Source organism: Pristiophorus japonicus, chromosome 1 (assembly GCF_044704955.1).
Source record: "Pristiophorus japonicus isolate sPriJap1 chromosome 1, sPriJap1.hap1, whole genome shotgun sequence".
Taxonomy (NCBI): Eukaryota; Metazoa; Chordata; class Chondrichthyes; family Pristiophoridae; genus Pristiophorus; species Pristiophorus japonicus.
In genome coordinates this window covers 373,362,172-373,380,974 of record NC_091977.1, presented here as the reverse complement: position 1 = coordinate 373,380,974, position 18,803 = coordinate 373,362,172, and the positions used below count along the sequence as shown (strand labels likewise).

General features: G+C 48.3%; 1 protein-coding gene across 4 annotated transcripts in view; it reads right to left on the bottom strand.

The window, feature by feature from the left end:
- LOC139273836 (lethal(3)malignant brain tumor-like protein 4) overlaps window positions 1-18,803 on the bottom strand; it is a 563,891-nt gene that overhangs the window by 42,445 nt on the left and 502,643 nt on the right. The window lies entirely within an intron of this gene.

The following is an 18,803-nucleotide window of genomic DNA, read 5'->3' as shown; positions in this document are numbered from 1 at the left end:
TCAAGAGCTTTCTTAAAACCCACCTCTTTGACCAAGCTTTTCCTAATCTCTCCTTCTTTGGCTCAGTGTGCTTTGTGAAGTGCCTGGGTACATTTTTCTGTGTTAAAGGCACTATATAAATGCAAGTTGTTGTTTAAAATATTGAGAAACAGAAATAAGGTGAATGTTGACTGAGAATGCAGGATGAACTTAGCCTTGGATGGGAGCATGACTCAGAGATAAAGCAAAATATTATAGTGCCAATTCTCTGAGCTGCAATCTCCTTTAGCAAGGCTCCACTCTGGGAAGACAACCTTTGAATTTTCTCTTCCAGAATTACAGCACCAGAAGACATAATTACAAAATTAATAAGCCTCAAATAATGCTAGTGACTTGGAGAATTCCTGCTCCAATACACAATATTTTACATAGAGTTACATAGAAATTACAATATCAAACCAGATTTTTCTGGGGTTCAATGGATGGGATCGGTGGCGGGTTGGGTGGGAAATTTGATTCTTTTGACAGAGGGTTGGAAGCCTGCTGTCATCCTGCCACATCACGCTTTTCCCAATGGCGCATCTTTGATCTCGGATTGGACCCGACCCACAGAGGTGGACGACCCAATTGAAACAATTATTGGCTTGTTGACAGACCCTTAATAATGCTTTTAACCTTACCTTTTAACTTTAACTGCTCTTCCACGGGGTCCACGCTGCTCGTGGACCATGTCTGTTAACCTGAGGCGGGAGTCGAATGAACATTGAATCAGCTGATTAGTTGACAGCTTGAAATGTACCATAAAAGCTCCCACCTCACAGCTGCTCACTTTTCAAGCGCAGAAGCTGTTACTCCATTTGGAACATGTCATGTATCTTACATTATTATATATAACTGTATCCTAACATGCTATACATGACTGTAATAAGATATGACCTGTAACCACCAGCATACCTTACCACCAGGGGTGCACTTGCAAGAGACAGGTATATAAGGTCAGGTCTCAGGCAAGTGCAGCATTCCAGAGCTGTGAAATAAAGGTGCAGGTCCAGAGTGACCTTGACTTCACTACATGCCTCATGTGAATCTGTACTGAGGGGACAGGACTTTACAGTGGCGACGAGTTACGGGATTACAGAATCCACTGAATGGCGGACAACGGATCAGATGAAAAGTACAATGCGGGAGACAATTGGGAGGACTTTATAGAAAGGCTCCAGCAAAGCTTTGTAACCAAAGACTGGTTAGGCGACGATAAGGCAGACAAGAGAAGAGCCCATCTCTTGACCAGCTGTGGCTCGAAAATTTACGTTTTAATGAAGGATCTGCTGGCACCCAAGAAACCAGCAAGCAAGTCGTTTGAAGAATTGAGCACACTGGTAAGGGACCACCTGAAGCCAGCGAGCAGCCTACACATGGTCAGACACAGGTTCTACAACTACAGACGCTGTGTGGGCCAGAGCATACCCGACTTCGTGGCGGAACTTCGGAGGTTGGCTAGTTTATGTGAGTTTTCCGATGAACTGAGGAGAGAAATGCTGAGAGACTTTTTCATTGAAGGACTAGGCCATGCAGGCATATTCTGAAAGCTCATAGAGACCAAGAACCTGACCTTAGAGGCAGCAGCACTGGTTGCACAGACATTCTTGGTAGGGGAAGAAGAAACGAGGTTGATTTACAATGCATGTACGACAACTAACGAAATATCGGAACAAGAAGTTCACAGCACTAAACAAGCTGCTACCCCCACACACAGACAAAACCGGGAGAACAGGCTCTCGACAGCAGTCAGTGGCGCCAGAAGCCATCAAGGGCCACAGGAACGGCCGTTCACACCTCATCAACCCACAATGCGAGCAATCAACTACAAACTGAGAGAAACTCAAGAGAGATCAGCCAGGCGCAGCTCATTCTTTGGGAACACTTTGAACAATGGAACCGGTCTGTGCTGGAGGTATGGGGATAGGCACTCGTCAAGGGGATGTCGATTTCAGCAGGCTGTTTGCAGGATCTGTGAGTATACAGGGCATTTGGCCCGCATGTGCAAAAAAACGGCAGCTCGGCTGGTATACGAATCGGATGGGTTGGAAAGCGGACCAGAAGACGGTGGGGACAGTACCCGGGACACCGATGTACAGCGGGTCAACATGATCAATGGCCGCTGCTCCTACAATAGGATGCCTCCTATAATGATGAGGGTCCTACTCAATGGGATACCTGTCAACATGGAGCTGGATACGGGAACGAGTCAATCTCTCATGAGCGCTCAACAATTTGAACAACTGTGGCCACATAAAAGAGACAGACCAAAACTCACAAGGGTCGACACCAAACTAAGGACCTATACCAAAGAAATCGTACCAGTCCTCGGCAGCGCCATGCTCTCTGTCACACACAAAAGGACAGTGAACCGACTTCCCCTGTGGATTGTCCCCGGAGACCGCCCCCCAGCACTGCTGGGGAGAAGCTGGCTGGCAAAACTAAACTGGAAATGGGATGATGTCCATGCCATGTCATTAGAGGACCGGACCTCCTGCTCAACAGTTATAAAGCGATTTGAACATCTCTTTCAGCCAGGTGTGGGCACTTTCAAAGGGGCCAAAGTCAAAATCTACATCACACAGGATGCTAGACCGGTCCATCACAAGGCCAGAGCTGTACCCTATGTGATGAGGGAAAAAATTGAACACGAACTAGACAAGCTTCTGCGGGAAGGCATTATATCACCTGTGGAATTTAGCGACTGGGCATGTCCCATCGTCCCAGTCATGAAGCCTGATGGATCCGTACGGATCTGTGGGGACTACAAATCTACCATAAACAGAGTCTCTCTACAGGACCAGTACCTGCTGCCAGAGCGGAGGACTTATTTGCCACATTGGCTGGAGGTAAACTTTTCTCAAAACTAGACCTCACATCTGCGTATATGACGCAAGAATTGACCGAGGAATCCAAGCTACTCACCACCATCAACACACATCAAGGTCTTTTCATGTACAATCGATGCCCATTCGGCATCAGGTCGGCAGCTGCCATATTCCAGCGCAACATGGAGAGTCTGCTCAAGTCCATCCCGGGGACGGTTGTATTTCAAGACGACATACTTATCACGGGCAGGGACACCGACTCCCATCTCCGTAATTTGGAGGAAGTACTAAAGCGGTTGGATCGGGTAGGCCTACGAGTCAAGAAATCCAAGTGCCTGTTTCTCGCACCCGAGGTTGAATTTTTGGGCAGAAGGATTGCCGCTGATGGAATCAGCCCAACAGAGTCCAAAACAGAAGCAATTCGCCTGGCACCCAGGCCCCGGAATGTCTCAGAACTGCGCGCCTTTCTCGGGCTACTCAATTACTTTGGGAACTTTGTGCGGAACTTAAGCACGCTGCTGGAGCCTCTCCACATGCTACTCAGGAAGGGGTGCGATTGGTTTTGGGGGGACGCCCAGGAACGCGCCTTCAATAAGGCACGCAACCTTCTGTGTTCCAGCAGTGTTTTGACTTTCTTTGATCCAGGTAAAAAGCTAGTTCTCACATGCGATGCGTCAGTGTATGGGGTCGGGTGCGTTTTGCAACATGTCAATAGTGCGGGCAAATTACAACCCATAGCTTATGCCTTCAGGTTACTTTCGCGGGCGGAGCGCGGGTGCGGAATGGTAGAAAAGGAGGCGCTCGCGTGCGTGTACGGTGTCAAAAAGATGCACCAATACCTTTTCGGGGCCAAGTTCGCGTTAGAAACTAACCACAAGCCCCTCACGTCCCTCCTATCCGAGAGCAAGGCAATAAACGCCAACGCCTCGGCGCGAATTCAACGGTGGGCACTCATGCTGGCGTCCTACGACTATACCATAAGGCACAGACCAGGCACAGACAACTGTGCCGACGCACTCAGCAGGCTACCCCTGACGACCACGGAACGGTCTGACGAACAGGACTGTGAGATAGTCATGGCAATCAATGCCTTTGAGTCCACAGGTTCGCCCATGACGGCTCGTCAAATCAGAGCCTGGATGGCCAGCGACCCCATGTTATCCTTAGTAAAAAGATGTGTCCTAACCGGTGACTGGGCAGAGGCTCGCGATGCCTGCCCCGAGGAATTAAAACCCTTTCACAGGCGCATGCATGAGCTATCACTACAAGCAGACTGCCTGATGTGGGGCAGCCGAGTAGTCATGTCTCTGCGAGGCAGAGAGGCATTTGTCCGGGAGCTCCACCGCGAGCACCCGGGGATCGTTCTCATGAAGGCCATAGCCAGATCCCACGCCTGGTGGCCGGGTATTGACGCGGACTTGGAGCTCTGCGTCCGAAGGTGCACCATTTGTGCCCAACTCAGCAATGCCCCAGGGAGGCTCCACTGAGCCCCTGGCCCACCAAACCGTGGTCGCGGGTGCATGTAGACTATGCGGGCCCATTCATGGGAAAAATGTTCCTCGTAGTTGTAGATGCATTTTCAAAGTGGATCGAATGCACCATTTTAAACTTGAGCACAACCTCCACCACTGTGGAGAGCCTCGCAACCATGTTTGCAATGCACGGAATCCCTGACATATTGGTCAGTGACAATGGTCCGTGCTTCACCAGCGCAGAATTCCAAGATTTTATAATTGACCACGGCATAAATCACGTCAAGATGGCACCGTTCAAGCCGGCCTCCAACGGCCAGGCGGAGGGAGCAGTGCAAATCATTAAACAAGGCATGCTTAAAATCCAAGGTCCCACGCTGCAGGGTCGCCTGTCGCGACTGCTGCTGGCATACAGATCTCGTCCGCACTCATTGACTGGGATCTCCCCCGCGCAACTGTTGATGAAAAGGACTTTAAAAACAAGGCTCTCATTAATCCTCCCAGACATGCACAAAATCGTTGAGGCAAAGCGCCGTAAGCTGACTGAGTACCATGACAGAAATTCGAGGCGGAGATAGAATGAGATAAGGGACAAAGTGGCAGGGGTCCCAAGTGGCTTGCAGGGACAGTAACGGGCAAGGAAGGAAACAGGCTACTGGTAGTACAAATGGACAATGGCAAAACCCGCTGGAGGCATGTAGACCAAGTCAAAAGCATATTTACCAACAACACTGAGGCAGACTACAATGTGGAACTCGCACCACACCTGGTGGACAGACAGAGGGAACAACCTGAGGAAAGGGCAATCCCAACAGACAGCCCAGGCGAGTCAACAACAATCACACCAATCGAAACAGACAGCCCAGGCGAGATACCAGCAACCACACCCAAAGAAAAACAGACACCAAGGCAAACAACTGAACCACAACTCAGATGCTCCACGCGAGAGCGTAGACCACCTGAGGGACTGAACCTATAAAGACAATAAGACCTTGGGGGAGGGTGATGTCATGTATCTTACATTATTATATATAACTGTATCCTAACATGCTATACATGACTATAATAATATATGACCTGTAACCACCAGCATACCTTACCACCAGGGGTGCACTTACAAGAGACAGGTATATAAGGACAGGTCTCAGGCAAGTGCAGCATTCCAGAGCTGTGCAATAAAGGTGCAGGTCCAGAGTGACCTTGACTTCACTACATGCCTCGTGTGAATCTGTACTGAGGGGACAGGACTTTACAGAACACAGGTTGAGCTTTATGCAGACTGCAAGTGTTTGGAGCAAACTCTCCATCCAGTGTCATCTCATTGGAATAACCTCTCTCACCATTGACAGGTTGCTTCTATCATCTTAAGTTCATCTGCCATCCATTCCATAAGCATGGATACCGTTTATACTGTTTCACCTTGATCCTCTGAATCCCACCACGATCAGCACCAACACCCCAGCAGCACCAGGCACACCAGCGGCACCAACAACACCAATCTTGTATGCAATCACCTGATGCTGCACAGGACAAAGGGTATCAGCATCCAAGCACATTGCTGCCTGGGAGGCCAAGGATGGCCTCACCATGGCCAGGCTTATTTCACTTGACGCTGTACAACCTAGTTGCCGTGTGATGCGCCAGATTGGCACCAACCCACACCAACACCATAAAGCATCCCTACAATGTCCAAGCCATTCCTTTCACACTCATCACCATTGCGGTGATTACCGTTATGTCTCACCATTTACTGCAACTCACTAAGCCACTACCAAAGGTGCACATAAATCTGTCCAACAACGCAAAGTGTTGAAAATAAAGGTTTTAATGTTTGACAGTACATTGACAGAAACATTACATGAACATTGGATAAAACACCCAAGTGTCTACCCTTGTGTATTGTTAGTTGGTATGATTGCACTAGGGTGAGTGTGAGGGGTGGCTTGTGAGATGGGGGTGTGATAATCTGATAGAGAGGGATGGGTGGAGGTGCAAGGTAAGTTGGTGTGAGCAAGGATTTGCAGGAGTAGGATAGGGAAGGCAGAATGATGGGGATGTGATGAGAGGCACAGCAGGATGAAGGTGAGTGCGGCTTTGTACTCACATTTCCTGATCTAATGAGACAATTGAAAGATTTGCACCACTGCACCCAGGTCCTCCTGCTTGCAACCTCCTGTACAATGTGCAACAAGGCTGTCTTGGTCTCTTCAACCCATCGGAAGAGAAGAGGGTCTCCCTGCGAGCTGACTCCCTCTATAAGCATATGGATGGAATCATGGGAGAGCTTGTGTGCAGTCCTGCATCTCTGTGCAGTGCTTGTCAGTGTTTGCAGCACTTCAATGTTGTAGAACACTGACAGCACAAAAGTAAGGTGGCCATGGTCCCTTTAAGGAAACCGGATGAATGACGTCACCTGACCCGTTCCATCTAATTGGGCGGGAATCGCGCTGGGAGGGCTTAAAAAGCCTCATTGAGGTAAGTTCATTTTCGGCAGCGGGACCTCGACCCGCTGTGGTGAGCAACATCTTGGCTTTTGTGTTTGTCCTCCACATGAGTAGTCCTAGTCCCATATTTCTGCTCTATTCCCATAGCCCTTTATTTCCCTTTCATTCAGCTACTTATCTAATCTGTTCTTAAATATTGACATGCCCTGGGAAATTTCTGTGGTCCTGCTCTGCTTCTGTAATTTCACTGGAAGTGAGGTAGAAACCCCATTTACAAATGCAAGTTTTTGTTGTTGTTGTTCGAATAGTGCCATGGACTTTTATGTTTACTTGAACGAAAAGATTGAGTCTTGGTTCAATGTCTCAACTGAAGAATGCCTCTAAGATTCGGCGAAAACATCAGCGTGAACTTTTGGACTTATAAGTTTTGAACTTTGCCTGGACATATTCACTGTACAGCAGAAAAGCTGACCTGGAGCAGGTCCAAACATGTTTAAGTTGAATACACATCAACTGGGTGGGAATGAGAATGACTCATGGTTGATGAGCGTCTTTTGTCATGGAATTGGAATCCATCGGTGTGACATTAAGTAAGGTGGTCGTGGTTTCAGGCCATCGAAAGACAAAGGAAAGCTCTTTTGATCACAGACTCACTGGAGCCATCGAAGGACAGCCCAGTTGACAAATGGGCAGGAAAAGACTTGATTTTTGCTTTTCAGTTGGACAGTCTCAGGCAGGAAGGACAGTTGGATTTTAAGCAGTCTTGCAGGTATAAGTACAGCAGTTGGAAGCCATCTCTCTCTCTCCCCTCTTCTACGCCTACTTGCAACGCACAAGGTCCGAGCACTCCATCTGGAATGGAGAGAAGTAACCACCATCTACGAGCCAAGAGAGCCTTGTTACTTCGACTGGGAGGATGATCTTGAGACTGGACTTGAATACCACAGTTTGGTATGAACGCAGAAGATATGCCTCATTGGGAGAGTAAGCCAGAGGGGTAATTGGTGAGCATTTATCCCAGCCCATGGATCTTTAAGACCACCGCATAGTGTGAAAGGATGTCGTGTGTCCCAACCAAGCTTTAGCGGTTTTCAGGGAAGGTGTTTTAGACATGGGTACTTAGCATTAGGGGCCTGTTTAGACAGGCCACATTGTGCATTGCACTCCATTTGCTTGTTTTACAGACCAGGGTATGTGTGCTTTTAGAAACATAGAAACATAGAAAATAGGTGCAGGAGCAGGCCATTCAGCCCTTCCAGCCTGCACCGCCATTCAATGAGTTCATGGCTGAACATGAAACTTCAGTACCCCCTTCCTGCTTTCTCGCCATACCCCTTGATCCCCCGAGTAGTAAGGACTTCATCTAACTCCCTTTTGAATATATTTAGTGAATTGGCCTCAACTACTTTCTGTGGTAGAGAATTCCACAGGTTCACCACTCTCTGGGTGAAGAAGTTTCTCCTCATCTCGGTCCTAAATGGCTTACCCCTTATCCTCAGACGATGACCCCTGGTTCTGGACTTCCCCAACATTGGGAACATTCTTCCTGCATCTAACCTGTCTAAACCCGTCAGAATTTTAAACGTTTCTATGAGGTCCCCTCTCATTCTTCTGAACTCCAGTGAATACAAGCCCAGTTGATCCAGTCTTTCTTGATAGGTCAGTCCCACCATCCCGGGAATCAGTCTGGTGAATCTTCGCTGCACTCCCTCAATAGCAAGAATGTCCTTCCTCAAGTTAGGAGACCAAAACTGTACACAATACTCCAGGTATGGCCTCACCAATGCCCTGTACAACTGTAGCAACACCTCCCTGCTCCTGTACTCAAATCCCCTCGCTATGAAGGCCAACATGCCATTTGCTTTCTTAACCGCCTGCTGTACCTGCATGCCAACCTTCAATGACTGATGTACCATGACACCCAGGTCTCGTTGCACCTCCTCTTTTCCTAATCTGTCACCATTCAGATAATAGTCTGTCTCTCTGTTTTTACCACCAAAGTGGATAACCTCACATTTATCCACATTATACTTCATCTGCCATGCATTTGCCCACTCACCTAACCTATCCAATTCACTCTGTAGCCTCATAGCATCCTCCTTGCAGCTCACACTGCCACCCAACTTAGTGTCATCCGCAAATTTGGAGATACTACATTTAATCCCCTCGTCTAAATCATTAATGTACAATGTAAACAGCTGGGGCCCCTGCACAGAACCTTGCGGTACCCCACTAGTCACTGCCTGCCATTCTGAAAAATACCCATTTACTCCTACTCTTTGCTTTCTGTCTGACAACCAGTTCTCAATCCACGTCAGCACACTACCCCCAATCCCATGTGCTTTAACTTTGCACATTAATCTCTTGTGTGGGACCTTGTCGAAAGCCTTCTGAAAGTCCAAATATACCACATCAACTGGTTCTCCTTTGTCCACTTTATTGGAAACATCCTCAAAAAATTCCAGAAGATTTGTCAAGCATGATTTCCCTTTCACAAATCCATGCTGACTTGGACCTATCATGTCACCATTTTCCAAATGCGCTGCTATGACATCCTTAATAATTGATTCCATCATTTTACCCACTACTGAGGTCAGGCTGACCGGTCTATAATTCCCTGTTTTCTCTCTCCCTCCTTTTTTAAAAAGTGGGGTTACATTGGCTACCCTCCACTCGATAGGAACTGATCCAGAGTCAATGGAATGTTGGAAAATGACTGTCAATGCATCCGCTATTTCCAAGGCCACCTCCTTAAGTACTCTGGGATGCAGTCCATCAGGCCCTGGGGATTTATCGGCCTTCAATCCCATCAATTTCCCCAACACAATTTCCCGACTAATAAAGATTTCCCTCAGTTCCTCCTCCTTACTAGACCCTCTGACCCCTTTTATATCCGGAAGGTTGTTTGTGTCCTCCTTAGTGAATACCGAACCAAAGTACTTGTTCAATTGGTCTGCCATTTCTTTGTTCCCCGTTATGACTTCCCCTGATTCTGACTGCAGGGGACCTACGTTTGTCTTTACTAACCTTTTTCTCTTTACATACCTATAGAAACTTTTGCAATCTGCCTTAATGTTCCCTGCAAGCTTCTTCTCGTACTCCATTTTCCCTGCCCTAATCAAACCCTTTGTCCTCCTCTGCTGAGTTCTAAATTTCTCCCAGTCCCCGGGTTCGCTGCTATTTCTGGCCAATTTGTATGCCACTTCCTTGGCTTTAATACTATTCCTGAATCCCTTGATAGCCACGGTTGAGCCACCTTCCCTTTTTTATTTTTACGCCAGACAGGAATGTACAATTGTTGTAATTCATCCATGCGGTCTCTAAATGTCTGCCATTGTCCATCCACAGTCAACCCCTTAAGTATCATTCGCAAACTATCCTAGCCAATTCACGCCTCATACCTTCAAAGTTACCCTTCTTTAAGTTCTGGACCATGGTCTCTGAATTAACTGTTTCATTCTCCATCCTAATGCAGAATTCCACCATATTATGGTCACTCTTCCCCAAGGGGCCTCGCACAATGAGATTGCTAATTAATCCTCTCTCATTACACAACACCCAGTCTAAGATGGCCTCCCCCCTAGTTGGTTCCTCGACATATTGGTCTAGAAAACCATCCCTTATGCACTCCAGGAAATCCTCCTCCACCGTATTGCTTCCAGTTTGGCTAGCCCAATCTATGTGCATATTAAAGTCACCCATTATAACTGCTACACCTTTATTGCATGCACCCCTAATTTCCTGTTTGATGCCCTCCCCAACATCACGACTACCGTTTGGAGGTCTGTACACAACTCCCACTAACGTTTTTTGTCCTTTGGTGTTCTGCAGCTCTACCCATATAGATTCCACATCATCCAAGCTTATGTCTTTCCTAACTATTGCATTAATTTCCTCTTTAACCAGCAATGCTACCCCACCTCCTTTTCCTTTTATTCTATCCTTCCTGAATGTTGAATTCCCAGCCCTGATCATCCTGGAGCCACGTCTCCGTAATCCCAACACATCATATTTGTTAACGTCTATTTGCACAGTTAATTCATCCACCTTATTGCGGATACTCCTTGCATTAAGACACAAAGCCTTCAGGCTTGTTTTTTTAACACCCTTTGTCCTTTTAGAATTTTGCAGTACAGTGGCCCTTTTTGTTCTTTGCCTTGGGTTTCTCTGCCCTCCACTTTTCCTCATCTCCTTTCTGTCTTTTGCTTTTGCCTCCTTTTTGTCTCCCTCTGTCTCCCTGCATTGGTTCCCATCCCCCTGCCATATTAGTTTAACTCCTCCCCAACAGCACTAGCAAACACTCCCCCTAGGACATTGGTTCCGGTCCTGCCCAGGTGCAGACCGGCCGGCTTGTACTGGTCCCACCTCCCCCAGAACCGGTTCCAATGCCCCAGGAATTTGAATCCCTCCCTGCTGCACCACTGCTCAAGCCACGTATTCATCTGAGCTATCCTGCGATTCCTACTCTGATTAGCACGTGGCACTGGTAGCAATCCCGAGATTACTACTTTTGAGGTCCTACTTTTTAATTTAGCTCCTAGCTCCTTAAATTCGTTTCGTAGGACCCCATCCCTTTTTTTACCTATGTCGTTGGTACCAATGTGCACCACGACAACTGGCTGTTCTCCCTCCCATTTCAGAATGTCCTGCACCCGCTCCGAGACATCCTTGACCCTTGCACCAGGGAGGCAACATACCATCCTGGAGACTCGGTTGCGGCCACAGAAACGCGTATCTATTCCCCTCACCATTGAATCCCCTATCACTATTGCTCTCCCACTCTTTTTCCTGCCCTCCTGTGCAACAGAGCCAGCCACGGTGCCATGGACCTGGCTGCTGCTGCCCTCCCCTGATGAGTCAGCACCCTCAACAGTACTCAAAGCGGTGTATCTGTTTTGCAGGGGGATGACCACAGGAGACCCCTGCACTACCTTCCTTGCACTACTCTTCCTGCTGGTCTTCCATTCCCTATCTGGCTGTGGACCCTTCTCCTGCGGTCAGACCAACTCACTACACGTGATACTCACGTCATTCTCAGCATCGTGGATGCTCCAGAGTGAATCCACCCTCAGCTCCAATTCCGCAACGCGGACCGTCAGGAGCTCGAGGCGGATACACTTCCCGCACATGTAGTCGCCAGGGACACCGGAAGTGTCCCTGAGTTCCCACATGGTACACGAGGAGCATAACACCCGACCGAGCTCTCCTGCCATGACTTAACCCTTAGATACACTTAAATTGGCAACAACAATGTTAAAAGTTACTGACTAATATAAAAAGAAAAAGAAAAACTACTCACCAATCACCAGCCAATCACTTACCCCCTAGGCTGTGACGTCACCTTTCTGTTTCTTTCTACTTCTTTTTTGCCTTCTCCTTGTAGCTGCACAAGCACGCCTCACCAACGGACTCCCGATGCCTCTCGCGGCCTTTTATAGGCCTCCGACTCCAGACTCACGCCTCACCAACGAACTCCCGACGCCTCGCGCAGCCTTTTATAGGCCTCCGACCCCGGACTCACGCCTCACCAACGAACTCCCGACGCCTCTCGCGGCCTTTTATAGGCCTCGGACCCCGGACTCACGCCTCACCAACGAACTCCCGACGCCTCTCGCGGCCTTTTATAGGCCTCCGACCCCGGACTCACGCCTCACCAACGAACTCCCGACGCCTCTCGCGGCCTTTTATAGGCCTCCGACCCCGGACTCACGCCTCACCAACGAACTCCCGACGCCTCTCGCGGCTTTTTATAGGCCTCCGACCCCGGACTCATGCCTTACTGGGTGCAGGTGTGTGTTTTAACTTTAATAAAGCATTGCCGGTTGAGACTGAAGTATTTGTCCGTGACTCGTTCATCTGTTCCGTACAGTAATAATTCCCAACGTTAGAACTATTGTAAAGAGGGGTGCTTCGAAAACACCTAAGAGAAACCATTTACAGAATCTGGTCACCGCAGGCTGGACCATGGGTGTACTGAACAGAGAGTTATGGAGGATATTAAGGCCAATAGATCGGCAATGGGAGCAAGGATTTCCTCATATATCTTTGGGAAAGTTAACGTAACACAACAGTGGGTACTAGACCTTTTGCGGGCTGAGAGTCCGGAGGACAAGGCTGCTGAGTGGACGGGGAGTAAGGAGTATAGAAATGCAAAACAAAATGCTATCTGGCTCCTGTGTCTGCAGAAGCAAGTCCAACTACTTAGGGAGCAGGTTGGTACACTTAAGGCAAAGCTCAAAGAGACCGAGGAGCAGTCAGCCGTAAAGGCCATGGTAGGAGCGAGGCTTTTAGATGAGTTGAGCGATGAAAAGCAGGAGAGGCACACTCAGAAGGAAACCTCCCGTAACACCGGGGAGTACCTGCAGTGTCAGGTAACAGAGGCCAAGCTCAAGGAGCAGGTCGCACGGGAGGAACCGCTCATTTAGCAGGCAAAGTAAACAGGCTGGAGGGGCAACTTACAGGGTAGCTAGCAGTAGGGGTTTGAGAGTGGGAATCACGGGCCCTGCCAAGAAAAAATCCAAAGCTTGACTCAAGCTCTTGCCAAAGCCACAGGCATGGTTTGCTTAATGACCCTGGGAGAAGCTCGGGTGGACTGGGAAGAGGAAAGAGAAGATGGCGAGGATTGGGGGCAGGATAGGGATGTCCAACCACCACTTGAAGTGCCAAAGGGACCCATGCATCCCATACGGCAGCAGAAATATGGTGCGCCCATAGATGGCCGAGGTCAGGAGGCGCTGCAAAGTGATTTTGTGGTCCCATTCACAACCCCACAGCTGCAAAATATGATTTCAAGGGTGGCCAAACTTACCAACGAAGGAGACCCATCGGTCCACTTCACGGCGGTGGAATAGGTGGGAGGGATTAATGAGTGTAACGAAACAGAGGTTCACAAACTGCTATTATTTTCCCTGGAGGGGAAGATGTATCAGGCCCTCTCTGCCGAAAGCAAGAGGGGGCAGGGAACCATAGAGGGCTTAAAGGAGGAAATCCTAAGAGCCATGGGTTATACCCAAGGCAGTCCATTCTCAGGGTAGAGCGGACGCTGCAACTGGCTGGGGAAGCATCTCAGGCTTTTGCAGACTGGCTCTGGCCGGTCTATAATAAAGCCTGTCATGGAGTGCTGGACCGAGCGCAGTTGCAGGGGGAGCCAAGGAGCCATTGGCTCAGGACCCTAGTGTCAAAGAGTTTGCCCCGGATTAGGGTAAAGTCCGAGAATTGTTTGATCTTGAGAATCTCCAGAACACGGAGGCCGATGTGCTCCGTCACATGAGTGTGGCATTTAAGGCCGGCGTGGAGGAGGCAGTGACACCAGCTAAAGAGAAGGTTCACGAGTTAAAGGCCAGTAAGTAGTAAAAAGGAATGGCGCCTGGAAGGGGGTAGCTCAGCGAGGGCTAGGATGTGTTTCGGGTGTGGGAAGACGGGACACCGGAGGAGAGACTGCCTGGCCCCGAGGAGGGGGCAAGGCAAATGGGATCCTCCAGTGCCTAAGACAAAACCTGTCAAGGCGAAGGGACTGACCCCGGAACAATTTGATGTTCTGATGGCTGCCCTTCGGACAGCTTTTGTGCCAGAGCAGGGAAGGGTAGTTGCTGCCGTGAGCAGGGAAATCCCGACCGCTCCGGTAATCCCACCACTCTGACTAGCACTCACCCAGCCTGAGTACCTGTGTTCGCTCATGTACAATGAGTGGAGTAGACCATGCATGAGGATGGAGGTGGAGAAGGTAGAGGGGAAGTACTTGTTGGACACCGGGGCTTCCAGTATGGTGATTCACGCAAATAATCCGACTACCCCACCTTGGTCTAGCAAGGTTCCACACAGTGTGGTGGGGTTCACAGGGAACGAGCAAAATGGAAGTGCGTCCTGCTGAAATGGGAGCAGCCGGGGTCAGGTAGCCCACAGAATCATTGCGGATTTGAGGAATCACTGCCTTTGGGAAACAGTGGGTTCCGATAAGGAGGAAGAAGTTGTAGTGATCCCAGGGAAAGGGGAAGGAAAAGGCACAGTGTGTATGATGAAGCCGAAGGGTAGTTACGACCTAGATCAATTGTTTAATACTACCCCGGCCGAGTACCAGGCTTACGTGTGGGACAATCTCGCATCGCTTGCCACACACAAACATGACTGCGGTAGGGTGACAGGGGTCGAAGTCAGAGTACAAGGAGACCCTATGTCCCCGCCGCAGAAACAGTATAATTTTCCCAGGGAGGCAGAGGCTGTCTTAGAGATGGGATTGGGATCCCTGGTAGCCCAGGAGGTGTTGAGGTCCATAGCCACACACGTGAACTGTCCACTTTGGCTAGTTCGGAAACCGGACCAGTCATGGAGGGCCACCGTGGACTATTGGGTGCTCAACAAGAACATCCCAGCTTGCCATAGCCGACTTGATAGGGAGCATTCCAGCATCCGCAACCACATATAGCTGGATATATCGAACGGTTTCTGGTCAGTTCCTCTCAAAAGAGAGGACCAGTACAAGTTCGCATTCACATTTAAAGGGCAACAGTATACCTGGACGTGCCTTCCCCATGGTTTCCACAACAGTCCCTCCATCTTTCACCAGTGTATGGCCAACAGTTTAAAGGGTTTCAGCAGACCACAGCAGTTGGTACAGTATGTGGATGATTTGCTTTTCTCCAATGAGGGGGAGGAGCATGGTCCGCTGCTGACTGAGCTGCTGGAGCTGTTGAAGGATACCGAGTTCAAGGTCAATCCCAAGAAAGCTCAGAGTGGTTAGAGGGAAGTCAAATTCTTCGAGCTGACCGTAAGGGCTGGGGAAAGGGCTATAGACGAGGCCAAACGGAAGGCGGTACAGGAGTTACCAACCCCCATGACCGTGACGGGAGTGAGATCCTTCCTGGGGCTCACGGGGTACTGCAGGGATTTTATTGAGGATTACGCTGCCATGGCAGCCCCTCTACTTCCGCTCCTCTGCAAGGGAGTGGGATGGGAGTGGGATGAGGATTGCACGGCAGCATTCAATCATCTCAAGGGAGACCTGCAGACGGCACCTGCACTAGGGGCGATTAATGGTGAGGAGGACTTCTTTTAGAAGTAGCAGCCAGCGGGGACAGTTTGAGTGCGGTGCTGCTCCAGGAGCGGCACGGCAAGCTGAGACCTGTGGCTTACTCCTCAAGAGTCCTCACAGATGTAGAACGGGGGTACTCCAATTGCGAGAGACATCTCCTTGCCACGCATTGGGCCGCGAAGCACTCCCAGCTCTTCACAGGGTCATCCCAGATCATTCTACTAACCCACCATACCCCCACTCAGATGTTATTAGATGGGAGGATAAAGGACGGCACAGTGAGCAGTGCTTGCATTGCTCACTGGCCTTTATTGCTCTCACAGATGAATCTGAGAGTGCAAGGCCTGTGTGAGCCCAAGCTGGCAGCTAACATGATCTATGATGGACGGACCATAAGTGTTCGATAGAGAGAGTATGGGACGTAGACATAGGATTTCAGGCCGGCTGAATGCAGTAACATCATGGTTGATGAGCGCCTTTTGTCATGGAATTGCAACCCATCAGTGAGACATTAAGTAAAGTGGCCGAGGTTTCAGGCCATCGAAAGACAAAGGAAAGCTATTTTGACATAGACTCACCGGAGCCACCCATCGAGGGACAGCCCAGTTGACAAAGGGGCAAGCAAAGACTTGATTTTTGCTTTTCAGTTGGACAGTCTCAGGCGGGAAGGACAGTTGGATTTTAAGCAGTCTTGCAGGTATAAGAACGGCAATTGGAAGCCATCTCTCTCTCTCCTCTCTTCTACGCCTACTTGCAACCCACAAGGACTGAGCGCTCCATCTGGAATGGAGAGAAGAAACCACCATCTAAGAGCCAAAAGAGCCTTGCTACTTCGACTGGGAGGCTGATCTTGAGACTGGACTTGAATACCACAGTTTGGTACAAACCCAGAAGATATGCCTCATCGAGAGAAGCAGTAAGTAAGCCAGAGGGGTAATTTGTGAGCATTTATCCCAGCCCACGGATCTTTAAGACTACCGCATAGTGTGAAAGGATGTCGTGTGTCCCAACCAAGCTTTAGGGGTTTTCAGGGGAGGTGCTTTAGAAGTGGGTACTTCACTTAAGAGGCCTGTTTAGACAGGTCACACTGTGTATTGTACTGCATTTGTTTGTTTTGCACACCAGGGTGTGTGTGGTTTTACTGGGTGCAGGTGTGTGTTTAACTTGAATAAAGCATTGCTGGTTGAGACCGAGGTATTTGTCCGTGACTCGTTCATCTGTTCTGTACAGTAATAATTCCCAGCATTAGAACTATTGTAAAGCGGGGGTGCTTCGAAAACACCTAAGAGAAACCACTTACACCTCCAACAATGCAGCACTCCCTCAGTAATGCATTGAAGAGTCAGTCTAAATGCAGTCAAAGTGAAATAAGTATACAATACTGTAGTAGCAACCATATTTGAAAGAAGTTGTTGAATGCGGATGATTTAAATATAGGTTTTGAAAATGCACACTTTAGTTTGAGTGAAGGATCTTTCATAATGTACCATCTATGGTATTATGCTTTATTATATGAGTATCTTTGGATAGATATTTGGGGCATATCATACATTTTAAATTGTGAAGTGAAAATTAATTCCATTTAGAGCTATCTGTCAAATGAAGTCTAGTTTCTAATTCAAATTATATCTTGTCATTGTTTTTATTACGGTAAGGAAAATGTATAATTGTCTGAAGGGTGTATATTTTTTGGATCAGTTATGGGCAGTGAGTGTGGATTGTAATGCCACTTTTGATTTCTCATTGTCATTTCTCACTAATTTTGAAGTATCTGGAAGTCTGTTTCCATAGTACATGGGTTTCCATCAGGAGCAGAATTTTGTTGTTCTTCCATAGTGTTTTACTGTAGAGGTTGGTTATGTTGCTCCATGTCCAGAGAATTTGGTTCCGTTTCTTCTATCACTTGTAGCACTGAATTTCATTCTTCGGTGTTAGCAACAGACTCAAATAACTCAGACATGGATTTGAAAGCAGACATGAGTTAGTAAGTTGAAGTTTGCAAAGAAAGCACTTACATTTATTTAACACGACTCACTTTCTCAGCCAGCCCAAAGTCATCATCATCGGCAGTCCCTCGAAATCGAGGAAGACTTGCTTCCACTCTAAAAGCGTGTTCTTAGGTGATTGAACAGTCCAATACGGGAATTACGGTCTCTGTCACAGGTGGGACAGACAGTCGTTGAAGGAAAGGGTGGGTGGGACTGGTTTGCCGCACGCTCCTTCCGCTGCCTGCGCTTGTTTTCTGCATGCTCTCGGCGACGAGACTCAAGGTGCTCAGTACCCTCCCGGATGCTCTTCCTCCACTTAGGGCAGTCTTTACCTAGGGACTCCCAGGTGTCGGTATGGTTGTTGCATTTTATCAAGGAGGCTTTGAGGGTATACTTCGCAGCCAATAAATTATTTTTGAAAAGTAGTCAATATTGCTTTGTAGGCAAACACTGCTGTCAATTTAAGCAGAGCAAGGTCCCTCAAATAGTAATAAGATAAATAATCACATGATCTGCTGATGGTGCTTGTGATTGAGGGATGAATGTTGAACTGGACAATGGGAGAACTCCCTGTTCTTGAACTGTGCCACAAGATTTTTACATCTCCTGAACTGTTAGACATGGTGTTAGTTTAATGTCTCATCCAAAAGACTTCCTCAGTGCTGCACTGAAGTGTCAGCCTAAATTATGTCCTGGAGAGGGGCTTGAACCCACAACACTCTGACTGAAATCAGAGTGCTACCACTAAGCCAAGTTGATATTTATATATACACAATAATGTTTCTCCACGCACCCCCACCCACCTCATCCCAGGATCCCAGGCCTGGATGTTGCTATACATTCTGTTTCCTATATCTAAATCAGCATGAAAAATCAAAAGACATCAAGAGCTTAGAAAACGGGCAACATTCCAATCAATCCCCGCCCCTACAAAATATGTTTGGATGCAACTGCCTATATTGCTTTCTTACACCAGTGTTTGAAGGTTTAGTGTGCAATCATGTTAATCATTTTTTAGTGCTAGG